Here is a 12103-nt window from a genome sequence, read left to right on the forward strand (position 1 = left end):
GTCCTATCCTACTTTATAAAATTCAGAGTTAACAATGCCAGAGTAGGCTAATGCTCATTAATAGGCTAGCTCCAGAAACCCTTTAGGCATGTGATTGATAGAGTGATAGACTATAAAAAATAATGATGCATGACAAGATTGAGGGAAGTAGAAAAAGGTGAAGACAGGGAAAGATAAAATAGATGAAAAGGATCAAACAGATGACTGGAATATTCTTGGCAGATCTATGTTACTACTACATAGATAGTTCAAGATGGAAACCAGTTGAAGCAATTTGATGGCACCTTATGAAATAATTATCTTTTAGAAGTGGGATGTATTATTTCTAAAGATACTATTACTTTACTTCTAAACATTGATAGCAACACTAGGAATAACAGTATGTATGGAATGTAATACAAAGAACAAGAAGAACTATGTACAAATACACTGGTTTCAATTTTTTAGGTCCCATATGCCCTCATTGTGCTATAAGTAATTCTGTTCCATTGGAATAAAAATGAACAATTTTATGGTTAAATTTAAATCAAAATTATACTTCTAAGTAAAAGTTGTATTTTCTTGTGTGGATGGATATAGAATGTCTCTTCTAATATAATATTTGCCTTTATCAATTTTTAGAAGCACATGCACAAGTTTACAATTTTTTAAATGTATATGTGGTCCACTTGATTATGGACAAATTAATTAATATCTAACATGGTAGTCCTAATTATAGTTTAGTCACAATTTAAGGATTCTTTACTGATGAGCTGCCTTGTATAGAACATAACATTTTAAATCTCTGAAATGTTTGTTCTTCAGATATATCCCTGGTCAGGAGAAAAATATGACAGAGAGATAGTCTAGGTCAGTTGCAAATTTAAATTTCTCCCTTTCAAATCTTCAAATATTATTGGAATTGGAGAATAAGACTACGTCCATGGCTGGATTTCAAATATTTTTACTGCCAGTTTGATTTTATTTGATTTTATTGCACTTATATGCCGCCCTATTCCCAGAGGGACTCAGGGCAGCTCACAAACCAAAGGTAGAGGATACAGACAAGAGGAAAAACAACAAAAAAGCAACTACAGAAAGAATTTAAAAACAATCAAGAGCCACACAATTCGAGCGGGGACAGGAACTCGTCAGCCCCAGGGCTGTCGGAACAGCCAGGTTTTAAGGGCTTTGCGGGAAGCCTGAAGGGTGGTGAGGGTCCGAATCTCCACGGGGAGCTCGTTCCAGAGGGCCGGAGCAGCCACAGAGAAGGCCCTCCTCCGGGTGGTAGACAATCGGCGTTTGGCCAATAGATGGGATTTGGAGGAGGCCTAGTCTGTGGGATCTAATAAGTCTGTTGGAGGTAATTGGCAGCAGGCAGTCTCTCAAGTACCCAGGTCCAATACCATGAAGGGCTTTATAAGTGACGACTAGCACCTTGAAACGTATCCAGAGACCAATAGGCAGCCAGTGCAGCTCGCGGAGGATAGGTGTAACGTGGGTGTACCGGGGTGCACCACAATCACTCGCGCGGCTGCATTCTGGACAAGCTGAAGTCTCTGAATGCTCTTCAGGGGCTGCCCCATGTAGAGCGCATTGCAGTAGTCCAGTCTTGAGGTCACAAGGGCATGAGTGACTGTTGCGAGGGCCTCCCGGTTCAGGTAGGGACACAATTGGTGCACCAGGCGAACCTGGGCAAATGCCCCCCTGGTCACAGCCAACAAATGGTGTTCTAAAGTCAGCTGTGGGTCTAGGAGGACTCCCAAATTGCGAACCCTGTCTGAGAGGCGTACAATTTCACCCCCCAGCCTGAGAGATGGAATACTTGGCCAATTGTTGGGAGGGAAACACACAAGCCACTTGGTCTTGTCAGGATTGAGTGCAAGCTTGTTTACCCCCATCCAGACCCTCACAGCCTCCAGGCACTGACACATCACGTCAACCGCTTCACTGAGTTGGCACGGGGCGGACAGATACAGCTGTGTATCGTCCACATACTGGTGATATTTTATCCCGTGCCGCCGAATGATCTCACCCAGCGGCTTCATGTAGATGTTAAACAGGAGGGGGGACAGGACCGAACCCTGCGGCACCCCATACTTAAGGGACCTAGGGTTGGAGGGCAGATCTCTGCCCTCCAACCAACACCGACTGCGACCTGTCCGAGAGGTAGGAGGAGAACCACCGAAGAACGGTGCCTCCCACCCCCACCTCACGCAACCGTTGCAGAAGGATACCATGGTCGATGTTCAGTGGGTATGGCTAGATGGGGGACATGTGACTGAGTGGGCATGGCCAACTTGACATCACTCACACACACTCAGTCACATGAGCCCCTCACCAAGCCATGCCCACCAAAATGGTGGTGAAAATTTTTGATGGGGGGAGGGGCTCCAGCCTTGCTGGAGCTAAGGGAGCGCCTGCAAACTACCCAGTAAGAAAAAAAGGTTTTGTCCTCCCTGGCCCCCAGGAACACTCTGCAGGCTTCAGCAGGGCTGGGGGAAGGCAAAAATGTCCCAATTTTTCCAAAAAATGGGTGGAAAACAGGCCATTTTTCACAAAAACAGGGGCATTTTTGCCTCCCCCCAGCCCTACTGAAGCCTGCAGAGTGCTTCTGGGGGCTGGGGGAAGGCAAAAACACCTCTGTTTTTGCGAAAAACAGCACATCACTGGGACCTCTCTAGGACTAGCATGCACACACTATTAAAAAAAGGGGGGTTTACATTTTTTCAATAAAGATTGTTCTGCCCATGTGCAGAACAGAAAATAAAGATGGTGGTGCCCAGGATAGAACCGGTATGGTCACGTGTCCGTCCGAACCGGTAGGAACTCACCTCTGACTACGTCCAAGCAAAGAAATAGTTACATAATTCTATTGAAATGACAGTGTTGCCCCTGCTCTTAAATAAAGTATCTTGTAGGGTGGGGTAACCTTTGTTTCTACTTCTGATAATTTTTGAAATGTCAAAAGAAAGAAATCAGTGGCAAACTAAAAAGTTGGTGGCAGAAATCATGACTTACAGCATTCTGTGCCTTTGATGGGATCTGGCAGGCCAGTGCAGAGTCCTTGGGTGTGGGGCACAGCAACTCTCCATCTGGAACCCAGGCTGTTACATGCTGTGTATTCATAATGGTATTCAGACTGGAAGAGAGAAAAAAAAAGAGAGACCAAATAACAACATATGCATTTAGTCCAGACGACAGATTTTTTTTCTTATGTCAGAAAATTGTTTCTCTGCAGGACATAAGAGAACTTTATTATTTTAAAATCTAGAGCAATTGGGGGGGGGGGAATCCAACTCTCCTAGAGATTTCAAATCATATTTTTGATGTGAAAATAGCATACAAAACAAATAATGGGCCAGTCTTTAAGTTTCAATTCCTAGAAATTTATCATTTCATGATCTAAAACAGTTACTTCTAAATCTTTAATGGTTTCTACAGAGCAGTGGTGGGATTCAAAAAAAATTTCTATCAGTTCTGTGGGCATGGCATGGTGGGCGTGGCAGGATACTGTAAAATTTCCATTCCCTCCCCATTCCAGGGGAAGATTACTGCAAAATCTCCATTTCCTCCTGATCAACTGGGACTCGGGAGGCAGAGAATAGATGGGGGCGGGGCCAGTCAGAGGTGGTATTTACCAGTTCTCTGAACTGCTCAAAATGTCCACTACTGGTTCTGCAGAACTGGTCAGAACCTGCTGAATACCACCTCTGCTACATAGATAACCATTTAGCCAAATCAGGGGAAACAGCAGTTGTGTAGCATCTTAAAAACTAAACCACAATAACTCTCAGAGAATGCATCAGACATTTTCTTGTAGGCTACAGATACAAAACTGGATTTTTTGGAGAGGATATGACCCATTACATGTGGGAGGACTGCTATATATAGTCAAGAGATATAGAAAACTAACGTGGTTGCCATCTAGTGGTTTTCTGGATGTTGAAGACCAGATCTCTAGCCCTATTACACACAACTACCTATCCTAGTATGCCTACTAATCAATAACAACAGATTGTGCTACTGACCATACTACAACTGTTAAATCCAGATTCCAAAGCTATCTCCATATCTCCTCATGTAACAGTAGAATAGGACATCACACAATCAGCCCAACTTCAGACCTTTGCTCCAGTACTAATCTTACATATGCCTATTGTCCACCAGTAATGCTGAATTTTACAGCAAGCAAACTAACCAATCCCTATATCAAATAATTGAAGCCAAATTTGACATCTAAAGAATAAGCATAGTCCTGTAAATATTTGTCAGGATGTGTGGGTAAAAGAATCAACATAAATTCAAAGGTAATTGCTACCAACCATGCAAGGGTTTCTGTTAATTTGGCCATTACTGGCAAATTAAACAAATATACTGTATTAACTGCATATTATCTTTCCATTTCTCCCATACACATTCAGAAAGTTACCGGTATGTAGTTTTGGATTCAAGATGATACAATAAAACTTTGTAACCTATGAAAACCCAACTTGAAAAAGAGAACACTGAAGATCTAGGACCAAAATGTTTGTTTTAATATCATGTGTGCTTGTAAGTGCCTCTCTTTAATACCATTGTAATTTGCATTGGTCATTTTAAGACCTAAATATTTCACCAAACAAAATTATATTTATTCTAGCACAATAAGGATTAACATAACAATACAAATTGTTCATGAAACACTTCCCTGAGAACCAGAGATGTGGAGTTTTCCTGAGAAAGAAAAATAACTATATTTCTTTAGTATTCTAAATGGATGAACACTTAAAGTATGTCTTTGTCTTACAGTACAGTATTCTCATCTAAACAACTTCAGTTGAGCATAAAAGTCAATGCAAGTGCATAAATGCATTACCCAGTATAAATGCAGAGTACTGGTAGCACAGTGGTTAGAATGCCGTATTGCAGGTTAATTCTGCCCTGTCTGGAGTTTAATCCTGACAATGCTCAAGATTGACTCAGTCTTCCATCCTTTCGAGATTTGTAAAATGAGGACCCAGATTGTGGGGGGCAATATGCTGACTCCATAAACCACACAGAGAGCACTATAAAGCACTATGCAGTGGTATATAAGTCTGCTATTGATATATAAAAATTTCTTCCACTTCCTTGCCAACATACTGTAAATTGTTAACGGGGGCAGAGAAGAAGGACTAGTAAATGAACTGAGTCCTTTTAAGTACCATATTTCTATGTTTTTACTGGCTAAATAAATCTATCATTGAATTTCTGCAACAGAGATTTTACAGATTGTTCTGCATATGTATTATGATATTTCTTCTGACTATAAAATGTGAGCATGTTATGCTAAGCTTGGCTAACCAAGCTACAAATAGCCTGAAAGTTTTATTGCATTCATAGGTGGAACCAAAGGAAAAGTACAAATGGGTTTGATGGTGAGCACTTTGGGGTTTAATTACTATAACTGCAGATTGGATGTAGTTAAATTATGCGGCTATTTTTATATTCTATGTTTTAATATAGTCCTAGCATTGGACTGAAACCTTTCGTTATCCAGGAAGTTTTAATACTTAACTTGCTCAAATATAATAATGGCTATAAGGTCAACTTGTCTAAGTTCTGATTCCACAGAAAGCAAACATATAGCTGTGCCAATGAATGACTTCAGGCATAACCACCATTGCCATCTGAATGCACGATTGCCTCCACATGGGAAGCATGCTAAGACTGCATCTGTCACCAGTGCAGCTGCCCTTACTTCAGACTAATCCTAGTTCTGTAGAAAAAAATCTATAGGCAACCCATTGTAAGGCAGGAATAGCCAATCTATGTAATCTAAACTATAGTACGTAGCCTCCCTTAGTACTGATCCATCTCCAGTTTCCTTTGAGCGACTTTGAGATGACTGGCCAGAATAAGATCCCCCCCCCCAACCCTAATTAAAGCCATCCCAAGATGCCTCTCTCTTTCCAATAGTCCACACAGATCTTAGAAGATAAAAACAAAGCTATAAATTTCTTGTTAATTAAAAGCACTACAGAATTATATTGTCTAGCGAATACTTGGTTCTAAGGTAGCAGAGTGGGAAGCTCTGGCCTCCCAATTTAAAGATTAATCTAGGTTTGTTTGGAACAAACAAAGCAGTTTTAAGTGAAAAAGCAACAACAAAATATAGCTCTAGGTACATATTATTTTCCCTAATATGTTAATTTCATGAGGATCAATCAAGCCCACGCCTTTGGTCTCCAAATATATTTTCTAACCTGGTTTTAATCTTATTTCTTGGACCTTGCTGTGAACATCCATATGGAAGAACAGCTGTTACATGGGCAAAGTGTTCTCTGCAGCTAATCACCTTGAAAACCAATACCTTCCCAACAGAGGCCAGGAAGGGATGTTTATGCAGGAGTTAAAGCTAACACTGAAGGCAAATACAGTCAACTGGAAAATTGATCATAATTGTATGATAAAACACAAAGAGAATTTAAGGCAATTGTTAAGTATTCTATATTACCATCACCCTTATCTTAAAAGGAAGAAAATGGTTTGGACCTTAAAGTGCAGGAACCTAAATTTGTTATTTTGAAATCCTTTTATCAATAACAAATTCATACATACATATACAGTATATTAAAGACTTATTTTATCTGCATAGGACATGATAGAGCTTTGTAAAAAGAACAGTAACAGTGAAAAGGGACCACTTTTGTTTGTTTGTTGTTTATGTCCCCTTTATTATTTATAAATAACTGAAGGTGGTGAATACACCCAATACTGCTTCTGCCTTCTTTTTTTCTACAGCAACCTTGTGAGGTCATATAGCCTTTATTGTATTGAGCTACAGACCTCACTAAACACTTGGTATAGGTTCTGTTCCCGTTTGTCATTCACACTTGTAACTTAACCTGTGCAGAATCAAATGTACAAAGACCTTATCTGTGCAATCTGTAAATACACAACCACTGTACTTTTGGAATCTAAGAAATCTCGACCTGCAAGCTCTTAAAAAAATGAAAAGAGGATAAGAGATCAGAGCTTTTAAATATCCCAGTAAGGCAGTAAAAACAACTGAAGGTTGGGAGAGAGGTCAATATTGTCCCAATAGGCAGAGCACAATGGCATTCTGTATATTTCTGTAAGCTCTCTTTCCCATTAGATCATCAAATGTTACACCAAATTACCAGAAGCAACTTAGTTCTACAACAGAATTGGGAACCATTTGAGAACTGGAAGCAATACTTAACTTTTTTTTTAAGGAATGCAGTAGCAAACTATGCAAAATGGGGTGAACTAAACTTTTTTGTCTTGGTTTTTGAGGGGAATTTTAAAATGTTGGAGTTTAACACTTTAAAATTTAACACTAAAATTTAATTTAACAGTAACAAATGGACTTTTAAAAATTGTTGTTTATTTAAGTTAAACCTATTGCTTTAGATTAGGTTTGACTATTTTGTCTCAAAATGAAAGGAAAACACACTAAAATTTTCAGTAATCATGGGAGCTGGGACAGTTATAAAAATGGGATTTTTTTAAGTCTTCAGTTGTCCTACATGTGGAGCCCAGGGACAGTTTTTCAGTGTAGGGTCCTAATTAATTTATTTGTTCAAATTATTACCCTCTCAATTACCCGCTAGGCAGTTAAGTTTAAAAAAAAACCAAGTTTAAAACATGCAGTAAGAAAATATTGCTCACCTCCTTGGGAAACCAATATTGTAATACAAAACAAGTACACCATGCATAGTCACAAAATGTCCTGTCTCAGGTTTGAAAAAACTTAGGTCTGAATGACTTTTTTAAAGGACAAGATTAAAGCTCTGCAGAATTCAGGGATGGGATGCTAGACCCTAGGTCTGAGACAGTAGAGAAGGAAAGTTGTGAGTTCCTAAACTATGGCATTTCTTTACTGATGGGGCCTGGAACACACCAACCAAACAGAGGGTGTGAAGTAACCCAATAATTTCCCTTCTAACAGTAACTATTCATAGTATTAATAATGGTAGCCTTAAGTTTCTTAGAGAAATCAATTGTGTCATTTTGGATTGAAAAAATACTTTATGCAAATAATTTTTTTAAAAGAATCATTAACAAGAAATTGTGGTGAGGATCCCAGAACTGATTATGGAAACTACTCAGTTTTTGCAAGCCCAAAGGTTTCTAAACATTAAGAAAAGATGGATACAGAAAGGGGAGCACAGAATGTTAGCTGCTGAAAATTACTGCAATATAAACTATTCTAAGCATAATCAGGAAAGTAGGACTCCTTCACAATTTCTGAAATGTCAGCCTACTTTCCTTAAAAGAGTAATGAAAATCTACTTTCTCGGGAGTATAAAAAAACCGCAGCCTCACATGCAAAACAAACAAACAAACAAAACAAAAAAACCAAAACCCCAAGTTTACTTAAACTTCCAGAAAGATACAGTAGGAGTTCAGTTCTAATAGCAATAGCACTTATATACCACTCTATACTGCTTTACAGCATGCCCTAGTTTTATTCATATTGAATTACAAAAGTGTATTTTAAATACTGTAGAAATGCCTTTGAAGACAACTGTGCTGTCAAAGTTACCATGGGTTCTGAATAACTGGGGTCATCCTTCCTTTACCATTAGCATATTACATCAGTCCTTTATCAGATACACTAATTGCCAGGGCATTTCTCAGAATACTGGTTTTGATCATTTCGGTCCCGGTTATTTGAAGCATCAAAAAGATCTCAACAAACTCATCAAATGCTAAGGGAGACTCCTTGGCCCACCACAAACATTAGAGGGCTGGCAAACACTAAAGCAGAAATCCTCAGTTGTTTTGGAGAAGTATGAATTTTGAAATATCGTGGATATCTTCACAAAATGGCTCTCACATGGGAACAGAATGTCAAAAAGCACTCATTTTGTAAAGCAACCCCAAGGCAGACACGAACCTTCCAGTGCTTCTAGGAGATGTTAAATACTTTTTGGGCTCCAAGTGCATTCAATTACCTAGCACTATATTGGGGAGAAATGTTATTGTATTATATTTTTGATGTGTATTCTTTTTGTACTTGTAAGCAGCCTTCAAAAGTCTATGATCGCGAAAAATATTTCTGAATATAGACAGAAAACTATTGCCTTCGATGAACACTTATTCCATAGTGTCATCTCTTTAAAGTGCCATGGAACTGTTTATTTTTTAAATAAAAAGAAATGTCAAATAAAGAGGGAAAATGTAATATATTCTATTTGATGCTTTGATTCTTCTTTTGGTTAATATGTCAGTCTTAGTTCTTGTTTTTAAAAGAATGACATTACAATTAATTATTGGTTACCTTTTATGACATTTTTCTTCACATGTCATTTTATCAGCATCACATTTCACTGGACATTTTTATACTTTGTTTCAATGCTTTGTCAACACTTCCAATACTTTTTAAAATACTTTTTGATGCGTTTCAGCTTTCTTCCTCATCTGACATTTCCTTTTATGAAAAAAACAATATTTTAACCTTAAAGAATCATTATTGTACTGTATGTTTTCTCAAGAAGCAATAGTTTCTAATTCTTATTATCTTGAGAGGTCTTTAAAGTTGGGAAAGTTGGAAGCAAAAATGGGGGAACAATTGGAGGACTCAAAGGGTCAAGCTAGGGCCAGATCATTCTGGAGAAGATCCATTTATATGATTGTATAGAGTCTACACCCTTATGGCACTTAAGCTTCCAATCAATATTTGTACACTGTTTTTAAGTTTCCTGTGTGGGGAGGTCAGGCTACAGCTCCAGGGCTAAGGTGGCTAAACCTTGCCAAAGTTTTGCAGACCCTTGTGATAATGATAACAATCACAGCGCATTTTCCCATTTTCAGATTGGCAAAACACACACAAAGTAGTAAGATAAATTTTGGAATAGGCAATTAACGATTACACTTCATCTATTCTCTGTCCATACCCCCCTGCCCAATTTGTATGGTTCACAGCCATACCTACCCCTATTTAAAGCTATCCATAGAAGAGAGATACACCAACATTACTTTTTCATACAGCTGGTTACCTCTTCACATCACGAAGTGGCAGAGACTCAATAGCCCAGCTCCTATTTAGAGTTCTACAAGGTACGGGTGGTCCTTGACTTACAATAGTTTACTTAGAGACCATTCAAAGTTACAACAGCACTGAAAAAAGTGACTTGTGACCGTTTTTCACACTTATGACTGTTGCAGCATCCCCATGGTCATGTGATCAAAATTCAGACACTTGGCAACGGACTCACATTTATGACAGTTGCAGTGTTCCAGGGTCATATATCACCTTTGCAACCTTCTTATAGGCAAAGTCAATATGGAAACCAGATTAGTTAACAACTGTGTTATCAATTTAATGACCGCAGTGATTCACTTACCAACTGTTGCAAGAAAGGTTGTAAAATGGGGCAAATTAACTTAGCAAGTGTTCTTTAGCAACAGAAATGTTGGACTCAATTATGGTCATAGGTCGAGGACTACCTATACAATTGAACTGTGTGCAAGTGTATACAGCACTGCCATTCCATGAAAGCGGTTAGAACCTCTGAAATTATTGTCTTGTGTAGTTGTATGTGGCAAATATGCCAGCCTTCAAAAGCAGCTATTCTTTGGGGGTTCTTAGCACTAAATTTTATTGTTTGCCAACAATCAGTAGTGAACAGTTGTGGGTTTATTGTGCATCAGTGGCAAAACAACAACACTCCAGAAAGAATTTTAACATTCTTTAAATGTCAAATCTTTTAAAAAATAATCTTCACTACATACAGTAGTCATTTAGTTAAATCATTATATTGAAACAAAGAAATACATGCACAAATATCTTAGGAACTTAGGAGTAGGGGTGGGCTTCAAAAAGTTTAGCAAGGGGTTCTCTACCTGGTTGGTGGGTGGACGTGGCCATGGTGGGCATGGCTGGTCAGCCTCCTGCGTTTTTTCCCTCTCCGGGCTCTGGAGGTTTTTTTTTAGCATCCGGGAGGGCGAAAACGGCCTCCCTAGGTTCCAAAGACACTCTGGAGGCCAGAAACACGCTTGTTTCCATCTTTCTTGAACTTCTAGTAGGCTCGTTTTTCACCCTTCCTGAGCAAAATGTGCCACACATGCCCTGCACTTACCTGAATCCAAAACGGGCTGCGTGGACACTTCTGAGAGGGGAGGGGCCCCCAGCCAGGAGTGGGATTTGGAGATTCACCAAACTGCACAGAATCTTAGCCAGAGGTTCTCCTGGCCCCTGTGAATTCCCAGCACCCCACTCCTGCTTAGGAGGTGAAATATATATTTCATGACCATACTCTGCAAATACTCCTGCATTTAGCTTTCTTACAAATCCAAATTTCTGGAACTGCATTTACATTTTCTTAAACAAATAACAGACCTTTTTAAGTCATTCCCCCAAAACTAGTTGTCAAATTAGTGTGTAGAAATGCTTTTGGTTTTAGGCTGATGAAAAATTATATGTAAAACAGTAGCTCTTCAAAATAGCAGTTGAAAATAAAACCCTTTGAAGTTTTACTGTTACAACACTTAAATAGGCTGAAAGGAAAAGGGTGTCAGCAGTTATTTTATACTGTCTACTTGATAGGGATGATTTTTGAAATCCTTGATCTTTCTCAGCATATTTAGATCTCCATACTACAGAAAGATGCAGCTATATCCATTTTTTTTTGGGGGGGGGGTAGATTTTATTTCAGTTGAGCAACTTTCAGTCTTCAAAAGAAAATTCATTTTCAAGTGACAGAACACTCTAGATTTCATGCTTTGGAAAAATATACAATCATCCTCTGTATTTCTCTAGAGAATACAAATATTCCTTCAGATAAACTCCTTCAAAGATGGAAAACTGTTCCCCAGTACCTAGATACTCCATGGGCTTAACTTCCCTAAATCTCCATGCTTAACTTTCTCCAGCTATGATACTGCTGTCCAAAAGGCAGTTTAGTGTTTGAAATTACGGTCACAAATGCAAAGGTGAGGCCTGAATAAGACATTTATATCATATGTAAACAACATAGGAAACTAGGATTCTCAAGCCAAATTCTCTGATAGTTTATGCACAATTTTAATCTGTTATTTTAGTCCTCAAAGTCTTCTAAAGCTGTTATTTTAGTCAGATACTAAGAGAAATAATTTAATACATGAGGAGTAATAAGGCCAATTGTATTTAATG

The sequence above is a fragment of the Thamnophis elegans genome, chromosome 5 (assembly GCF_009769535.1).
Source record: "Thamnophis elegans isolate rThaEle1 chromosome 5, rThaEle1.pri, whole genome shotgun sequence".
NCBI lineage: Eukaryota > Metazoa > Chordata > Lepidosauria > Squamata > Colubridae > Thamnophis > Thamnophis elegans.